This window comes from Lissotriton vulgaris, chromosome 12 (assembly GCF_964263255.1).
Source record: "Lissotriton vulgaris chromosome 12, aLisVul1.2, whole genome shotgun sequence".
NCBI classification, from domain to species: domain Eukaryota; kingdom Metazoa; phylum Chordata; class Amphibia; order Caudata; family Salamandridae; genus Lissotriton; species Lissotriton vulgaris.
The window spans coordinates 643,271,883-643,282,191 of NC_141700.1; the positions used below are offsets into that span (position 1 = coordinate 643,271,883).

Here is a 10,309-nt window from a genome sequence, read left to right on the forward strand (position 1 = left end):
GACCTACGACACCTTTGTTAAACCACTGGATGAACGTGAAGTTCAAGGAAAAGTTTGATGGAAGGGGCTTTAGGAAGTATATCTGTCTGTCTTCTAGTCCTGTCAAAAGGTGTAGTCAGTTCGGCAGTGGGGCAGTGGAAAGGTGTGAATATGTGGGGAAGCTGAACAGTGGAGGTTTTTTAATTTCTATTTGGCCAGACCTTTCCCTTCTGTGTTTTTGCCCCCAACTTGGTCTAATCCGCCCCCACTCTCACAGTCCAGTCTTTTAAAACCCTTGATTTCCATCTGATCGAGAACCTGACTTTGGTTAAGCAGGCAAATCACCTAACATCTTGCTGTTTCCTTCTCGCTGGTTCTAACTGTTCCGCTACTACCTCCTTCAGCCTGCCTGATAGTGGTTCAGGCAACTAACTATACTTTGTCGTCTTGACTACTGTAATTTCATTTTCTTTGGTGCCTCACATGGTGTGTTGAACAAGTTCAAGCACTTTCAAAATCATTGTAGTCAAGCTTGCTCATGGTTTGCCTTGACCTGCCTCATGCTCTTCTGTACTAGCTTGCGTCTGCTAAAAGGATTACTTTTAAATCTCAGTGCATTGTTCATCATGCCATATATAAATCTGGCCCACTCTATTTGAGGAATAGTTTCAATATCTATATCCCGAGTAGGTCTCTTTGCTTCTGGATGCTTTTCTTCATTCACTTCCTAAATTTAAGCGAGCTTGCCTTGACAGAGGGCCTTCTCATTGGTGACTGCAAGATTTTGAACACCACCACCACATCGCTCGGGGACACCACCACACCACTCTGGGACAGCACGACCTCACTCTGGGACAGCACCACATCACCCTGGACAGCACCACATCACTCTGGGACATCACCACATCACTCTGGGACATCACGGGGACACCACCACGGGCACCACCACATCACTCGCGGTCACCACCACATCACTTGCGGTCACCACCACATCACTCGGGGACACCACCACATCACTCGGGGACACCACCACATCACCCTGGACAGCACCACATCACTCTGGGACAGCACCACATCACTCTGGGACAGCACCACATCACTCGCGGTCACCACCACATCGCTCGCGGTCACCACCACAACACTCGGGGACACCACCACATCACTCGGGGACACCACCACATCACTCGGGGACACCACCACATCACTCGGGGACACCACCACATCACTCAAGGGCACCACTCGATGACACCACCACATCACTTGAAGGCACCACCACATCACTCGGGGGCACCACCACACCACTCTGGGACAGCACCACATCACTCGGGGACAGCACCACATCACTCGGGGACAGCACCACATCACTCTGGGACAGCACCACATCACTCTGGGACAGCACCACATCACTCTGGGACAGCACCACATCGCTCGGGGACACCACCACATCGCTCGGGGACACCACCACACCACTCTGGGACACCACCACACCACTCTGGGACAGCACCACATCACTCTGGGACAGCACCACATCACTCTGGGACAGCACCACATCACCCTGGACAGCACCACATCACTCTGGGACACCACCACATCACTCTGGGACACCACCACGGACACCACCACATCACTCGCGGTCACCACCACATCACTCGCGGTCACCACCACATCACTCGCGGTCACCACCACATCACTCGGGGACACCACCACATCACTCGGGGACACCACCACATCACCCGGGACACCACCGCATCCCTCAGGGGCACCACCACATACCTCGGGGGCACCACCACATACCTCGGGGGCACCACCACATACCTCGGGGGCACCACCACATCACTCGGGGACACCACCACATCACTCGGGGACACCACCACATCACTCGGGGGCACCACCACATCACTCGGGGACACCACCACATCACTCGGGGGCGCCACCACATCACTCGGGGCCACCACCACATCACTCGGGGGCACCACCACATCACTCGGGGGCACCACCACTTCACTCGGGGACACCACCACTTCACTCGGGGACACCACCACTTCACTCGGGGACACCACCACACCACTCTGGGACAGCACCACATCACTCTGGGACAGCACCACATCACCCTGGGACACCACCACATCACTCTGGGACACCACCACATCACTCTGGGACACCACCACATCACTCGCAGTCACCACCAGCATCACACGCGGTCACCACCACATCACTCGGGGACACCACCACATCGCTCAGGGGCACCACTCGGGGACACCACCACATCACTCAGGAACACCACCACATCACTCAGCCCAACCACATCATCACTTAGCACCACAACAGCACTGTCCTTGCTTGCTACCAACAAGCATTGCCATAGCCAATAGGACTTGCATTAGGAAAGTGTAAGCTATTGGCTTTGTGAATAACAATGCTATTCATTTAGATATTTTCAAAGTCAACACATATTAAAAAAGTTTGTCATTTACAATACCAATAGCTCACACTTTCCTAATGCGAGACCTATTGCATTGCAAATGCATGTTTTAATTGCTGTGGAATTATTTTTATTATTTATTCATGCACGTTGGATAAAATCGTATTGTTAGTACTATGTACTCAAAAGAACAGTTCGATCTAAATTTGGCTACAGAAATATTTTTGTTTACTAAAACCTATTTTGACAAACAATACCATGTCGCTAGGCTTTAATTGAGTTATTGGGGAAATTGAGACCTGCAAATATTTGGCACACTAACCAAATGTGGGTTTGCCATTATCAGTAACATTTTGTGATGGTTGATTGCCATCACATCATTCTGTTTACGTTGTGGAAGATATATTGGCAGTATTCACAAATGGGCTAAGCAGAATGAGATAACAAATATCTTCAACATACACAGAAGAGGATAATAAAGGATGCAAATATTAATAATTGCCACGCTATCTAAATTATTGCTTATATCCCTGTATCTCATTACTTTGCCACATCCCTTCATAGCAGTGCATGAAATAGAGGGAATTAGAAGCCAAAACCCTTACAACAGTTTAGAAACTCTCATCTTCTGAAATCACTAAATAGCCCATAACATCACTTGCTAGATGCCACCATACATAGCAAGCATCACAGTATGAACCACTTAAAGAATAAGAATTGTGGTAGATGACCAAGAACAATATAGAAATATACAAGATGGAAAAACTTAAAGATAAACCACATCGGGTTAAGCACTATGAAACAGTTATGACCTGATGGGAACCGGCCTTTGGGAAACAAGAAAGAATGGGGATACTGTGAAACTGTATTGTATTGTATTGTATATTGGATTTATATAGCGCTTATCACCCAGGGGTCTCTAAGCGCTTGCCTTGGGAACCCGTCCTGGCTTTTCCCTGTGAGATAGCCCCTACAGGGCATCCCCAAGGTGAAAGCCAGGCATCCCGCCGCGGGGGGCCGTTGTGGAGATTAAGCAAGCTTAATGCCCAGAGTTGCAGAGTGTGAACCCATGATTAGGTCAGGCACCGAAGCGAGAATTATCGAGTCCGTGGACATTTGAGCTCAAGACCCTGCCGCGTCGGGAATTGAACCCTGGTCCCGGGTCTGACCTCTGCTTCAGGGTCTGCCTGCTCTAACCAGTGAGCCACACTTCTCCACTTCACTGTGGCTCTGGTGAATATTCTCCAGGTAGAATACTATACCGAACCCAGGAAGAATTGGAGTACTGTATGCGAGCTACACAATTGATCTAATTTCATAAACAAAGAGAAGATCGTGCCACTATACTAAAATACTAACTGTTTGCTCTGCCGAAGAATAACTATACAGGGCCAATAGCAACTTTCACAGCCTACTACCAACTCACAGGAAAGTCCGTACCTACCTGGACACTGCAGGGTCCTGTGAGACACCAAGCAATAGGTTTAGCTTCACAGCTGAGTCTAAATAGGTGGAAGGTCAGATGACTTGTACTCCTTTACAATTCATCATGCAAAGACTATCCAGATATATATACCAACTTCACATGGGTCTGGACCAGTACAGGAAAGTAGGGAGATTGCCCCGAACCTTGTTTTTCAGGCAAACGGATTGAAATTATACTGATGCTATTTTCCGACACCAGGACATATTTAGGCAGCACCTGCACGTTGTCTGCATTCCTTTAAGAGCAGCAACCTGCAGGCTGCAAAGGGACTTCTTATTTTAACATTCAGCCAAGCCCAAAGCAAAGGTCTAATTTAAGGGGTCATCAGCCCTCCTTTTGCACAAGAATCATCTTGGCTGGGAGCCACGGCTAACACCTAGATTCCAATGCAATGCAAGGCGCACAGTTTGTTATCTCTTCACAAGTACTTAAGATAAACTATTGGAGGCAAGTTTAAAATTTGTTCCACTTCCTGTGTACGAGACGTGCTTGTATTGTAAGGATGCAAGATTTATCTCTCTGTATGAAAATTTACACACATTTTGCTGTACATGTCCCTTATAAATTTTTCTTAATTTAATTCTTTTTAAATCTGTTATAGTGCTACTCATCACAGTAATAATGCTTTCCATCACACACAGATACACAGTAAATGATACAAGTGTGGAAATCAATGAACAAGGAAGGTTACACCAGGCAATGAGGGGTATAAGGTGTTTGGAATTGCAAATCATCCATACTTGTAGACATTATATGTTAAGAGTGAATGGTTGCAAGAAACACAAAGTTAGGATATAAAACGTAACACTGTGATTGTACTTAAAAGACTTTATTACTTTACAAAGGAACCATTCTTTGCAATCTTAGAATAACAGAAGATTGAGGGAGAAAAACAATAGGAATTTAAACCCTCAAATTACAGTTTCCATGCAGCTCAATTATGTCAACAAATAGATCAATGTGCTGTGTTTGAAGGCGTGCGATTTATGAACTGAGAGTAACAAAATGATCTCAGTATGAAAAGCAGGAGTCCATTTACCACTCGAAGTAAAATACAAATCTGTGATCTTGCATGTCCCTGGAAAAAACACAGAACTCTCTCAGAACTCTGTTGACCACTAATGTTCTGTTACTGTGTTTAAAATTGCTGGGTATGAAGAGATCTCTGCAGCAGGTGTCTTAACCCTTTAAGATATTTTAAAATACAACCACCTTGTGATCAATTAAGTAATCTAGAATAGATTTACTGTCACATAGGTAGGTCCTTGTTGCAAATTTCTTGGCAGAAGTTTTTTTTAAATACATGTATAGGTTGACTGTCAGACTGATTTTCAAGCTCTGTCCCTCATGACTCCCTCCCTCCATTTACCTCTGCCACATTTTGACCCCCAATTAATGGGCCTCCAGAGACCTATCTACTGCGGTCCTTATCCACAGGGAAAACCCTACATCCATTGCCTATGTTTAATACAGAGTCTCTATCTGCAGCTCACAGGCATTTCCTTTTTCCCACGAAGTTCCGTCTCATGTGGACTGTTAGAAATGGGATTTCTGGTTGGCTGAGGCTTGTGGCAAAGCCAGGCAGAAACCACCACTCTAGTTAGGGCATGGGAGTTACACGCCAAGATAACCCCTGCTCACCCCCTTGGCTACGTGACACGAGCAGTAAGGCTTATCTGGGAGGCAATGTGTAAAGCATTTGCACACGCACCCACCAGCAACAACATCCCAGGCCCCCCACTAAAGGAACTCCACACAAGGTTATATAAAAAAAATAGCCTTTGTATTCTCAAAACACATCAGATAGTAATCACACAATATACATTGTGCCAACTGGCATGGGCAATATTTACAAGGCATTATTTACACATGACAGGGCCACATGGGCCACTGTCATACTTAGCACTTCGTAAAGAAATAGTAAAAGAGATAACTTGGTAAAAGTGAACTAAATCATACATATACAAGTAAAATAGGTCATAGAACGAACAGCCACTAAACACTGATAATCACTGTACTTTGCAACAGTCTGTGACATGAAATCCATCATGCACAGTATCCCACAAGTCTAACTACATTAGACCCTAACCACCTAAGTAAAGTTTACACTAGGGGCGTAAATCACACAGGGAAGTATAATCTCCCTAACATACCTAAACATGTAAAACAACCTCCTATGCATAACCCATATCTAGAGGTATAAAAACAGAGCGCGCAAAACATACTATATACAATACATTTCCTAGCACCCAAAAAGCATTAGCATATTAATTACCATAGCACATAAATCACATTAGGGTCTGCGCCCTATAAATGTAACAATCCCAACTGGCCATCTCAAATAAGGGGGCTCAAACGCCCTATGTCCAGAGAGTCAGGGCTGCTGCCTAAGCAGCGAAGGGCAAGGTTGCGCCACTGCGCCAAAACCTAAAAGTTGCAGCTGCCCACTACTTACTGGGCAGCTGAGGACAATGAACTGGGGCCTAAACACTGCAGCTGGCACTACGTGCTGCGCAGCTGTGGAAGGCCAAGGTTGGGCAAAGGAGTGCGTCTCACTCCTGATTCCCAAAGACAGGTCCCCTGCAAGAAACTACCTAAATGGTGCAGCTGCCCACTACTTGCTGGGCAGCTGGGAATCAGCAAAACTGCGGCCTGGGCTCTCACTAGCCCTTTAGAACAAGTTGCGCCAAAATGTTGGAGCCCTCTGGGGCCTAGAACCCTACTGCGACACAGGTTGGAGCCATCTAGGCTCTAGATCAACAAATGTGCATTTTGGGAGCCCTCTAGGCTCTGAATCAAAATATGCCCAAACGCTGGAGCCATCTGGCTCTTAAACAAATATCGTGCCAAACGTTAGAGCCACACGGGGCTCTTAAAATACACATGCTCCCCCGGAGCACTCTGGCTCCTCAAAAACATAATGCCCCCAAAGGTGGAGCCATCTGGCTCTAAAGGTAACTCGGGGAAAGGTTAGGGGTAACACTGCTGGAGCGGCCCGCTGCACGACGGGGCAGCTCGAAATATCCCATTCACACGGGGCCTCAAAGGCACCAACACAGGGCAACCCCACTCACCTGTGCTGCCTGGGGCTGGGCGCGGTGCTCTCCTCTCGGCGCTCTCCTTTTCAGATGCGGCGGGGGCAGGCACCGGCAATGTGCCTCGCCCCCTCCGCCTTGAACGCTGCGTCGCTTGCGGGGCTCCCTCCACTAACGAGAGCCCTGCCTCACCAGGTGCCCAGCTTCACCCGGGACCAGGACTTTGCAACTGGAGCCTGCGAGGCTCAGGGACTTCCTTCTCCTCAGCGCAATGGCTTCCCCAGGCAGGGGGAAGTGGAACAAAGGGGCACCAGGCCCCGCCCACCACCACTACTTCCGGGTCGTGGTAGGCAGCGGCCCGGCAACGTTTTGACAAGCAGCTCGGGCTGCGGCGGTGATTCGCGGGGTGGGCACCCGCTCTAGAGAAAGTCGGCAAGCAGCCATAAGCGTCTCCAAAGGTGCAGGTAAGGGGCGAACCAGATACAACTGGTTCTGGAGCACTTTGTTTTGCTCAGCTCCCCTCTCTATTCACAAGACAGGCCAGGGACATCGGATGCATTACAGGGGGTGGAGCAAGCATTGTGGAGGGAAGGCCCAGCCCTATTCAGTTCCCAGGTGCACTCCTCACTCCCATCAGCATGCAGATCTCTCCATTCACCACCGGGGCAGACCCATCCTGACTCCTGGAGCCAGGCACACCAGCCAGCTCCAGCCAATCATAAGCCAGACAGTCAATTCATATTCACTGCACAGACATGCCAACTTCTAAAAGTGGCACTTCCACATTAGACACATTAAATCTCCGCACATCATCGCGCAGCATTTAATCTCACGAGTTAGCACATACCAAACTTGACCCCGCACTCCCCACACATCAGAAACTATCATGGAAACACATATTCCCCATGCTTTCCTATGGGAGGGCAGGCCAATTTCACCACACGCACTCCGAGAGCTCACAAACTTTACACTGGGACACAGTGTCAAAGTGCGCATGGACCAGAAATCACTATGATTATGTAATATTAAAAGGCAAAAAGGTCAGGGATGAACCTGCCAAAAGGGCCAAGTCCAACATGGACAAACCTGCAGCCACATGTAAACTCTGTACCCAAGTGCTAAGAGACACCTAGTAAATGTTATGCTTGCACTATACATAAACCATTTTGCTTTACATTACATGACATTGTATTCCATGTATAGATCTTGGGGACTGCATGATTGGGGGTAGTGGTAGTACTTTTCTAAAGGTACATTTTGATGCAACCGTAGCAAAATAAGCAGACCTTTTCTAGTTAAAATCCATACCGCTAATGATGGGTTGCATGAAGAGGCAACCAGAGTCACTAGGGTTTTAGAGGCTGCAATAAATACTATAGGCACTCTGGCCCCTGCAAATGGGTATTGGTACACAGATTAACCAATGCAAAGAATCGAATATTGTTTAAAAATTATACCCATTGCGTTTTCTAGGTCTCACTGAGCCAGCGCATGCGATGCTCTGCGAGACTTCGAGACTTTTAGTGTGTGGCTCCAGAAAATGCTACCACACGCTTTTGCTTGTGGCGGCCTAGAGCTTGCGGTTACGCGCAAGGGTGCGCGCTTCCGAGCACAGGCACCATCTCACCCGCGATCACTTTCATTTTCCACTTTCACGGCCTCGTCACTTTCAAGGCCGCGCGGCCACTCCCCTTGCACCTACGTTTGAAATACATTATAAAACTCATAACAGCGGATCCAGTGGTGCAACAGTAAATACCTCTCTGCCTATTCGCCCAGCCATGCTACACCGGAGGACACGCATGCAGACGCGGATTACTGCGCAGCACTGTGGGCCTACTCTCAGTGTACCAGAAACACTGCCAAAGCATGTCAGGGGGACCTGGTGTACTACTCTGCCGTCTTTCGCATCCGGGAACTCTTCTTGCAACACAACTGCTCCAGCGGCCAGAACCAGGGACCCCACAGGCCCTTCACGCACAGAGGCTTGCAACTATGTGACCAGGGCGAACATTCAGAGGCGCTTTGCCCACTGTGGATTGTTTGGGGACCCTCATCTGAGGACGTTAAAGGATGAGTTTCTGATTTATAAAGTGCAAAGGGCCTGGCCTCTTATTGACAATCAGTACCTCTCCGTGCAAGTCTCAAACGTCGCTGTCGCACCCGGGTCCAGCGCAACGGCCACCAACAAGTTAACTGACTGTGTGTAGTGGAGAAGCAAGGCTTGCCTCATCTACACCAACTAGATCTTGGCCTTTCCTTCAGTATCCCAACCTGACCCCTTCTCAGGGCTCCTCTTCTAGCCCCTCTTACCTCTACAGGTTCCCGTCATGCGCCCCCTTGCCACTCCACTGCTTCTTTTGTAGGGTCTCTCCCACTACTATGCCCATTTACCTCCTTAGCTGCCTCCAATGTCTCACACAGGGATCTTCTTGTGTGACTCCTACACACCGCCCGGGGTGACAAATGCAAAAACAACAATTGATGGACAGAATGCAGAACAATGTCATACATTCACCCCAGTACAGAGATCTGGGCCTAAATCCATCGTTTTTTTGCACTCCACACCACCCCAGTTCAGACATGGTCAATGCAAATCAGCCTTGACCCTGTGCCTCATGGGAACAGTCCAGCCCGAACTGCCAAGCCATGTCTTTCCTGGACCGGAATCAAGCATCCTAGGACCGGTTTCTGGCTTTCAGCCAGGATAGCTTGACTCCAGTGGTGTGGAGAGCATGGGACTCACGTCTGAGCATACCCATCCCACTCGGGGTGACAAATGCAAAAACAATTGATGGATAGAATGCAGAACAATGTCATACATTCACCCCAGTTCAGAGATCTTGGCCTAAATCCATCGTTTTTTTGCACTCCACACCACCCGAGTTCAGACATGGCCATATGCAAATCAGACTGGACCCTGTTCCTCATGGGAACAGTCCAGCCCGAACTGCCAAGCCATGTCTTTCCTGCATGGATTAAACCCAGATCAGTTGACTGGGGGTGAGTGCTTGTATTGTCAACGCTCCGTCCATCATTTCCTTTGGTTTTTCTTTGTTCGCCATAAGTTGGCAGGGTATGCTCAGACGTGAGTCCCTTGCTCACTTTGCCACTGGATTCAAGCAAGCCGGGCTGAAGACGGTTGAAATGCAAGAAACCGGTCCTCAGTAGCTTGTTTCCGGTCCAGGAGAGACATGGCTTGGCAGTTCGGGCTAGACTGTTCCCATGAGGCACAGGGTCAGACTGATTTGCATATGGCCATGTCTGAACTGGGATGTCAGTGGGCTAAAGAACGTGATGGATTAAACCCAGATCAGTTGAGTGGGGGTGAGTGCTTGTATTGTCAACTCTCCGTCCATCATTTCCTTTGGTTTTCCTACACACCGC

General features: G+C 48.4%; 1 protein-coding gene across 1 annotated transcript in view; it reads left to right on the forward strand.

Annotated features, from left to right (window-relative positions):
• The window catches only part of RNF166 (ring finger protein 166), a 116,491-nt gene that overhangs the window by 396 nt on the left and 105,786 nt on the right, over nucleotides 1-10,309 (forward strand). The gene's annotated exons all lie outside the window — the stretch shown is intronic.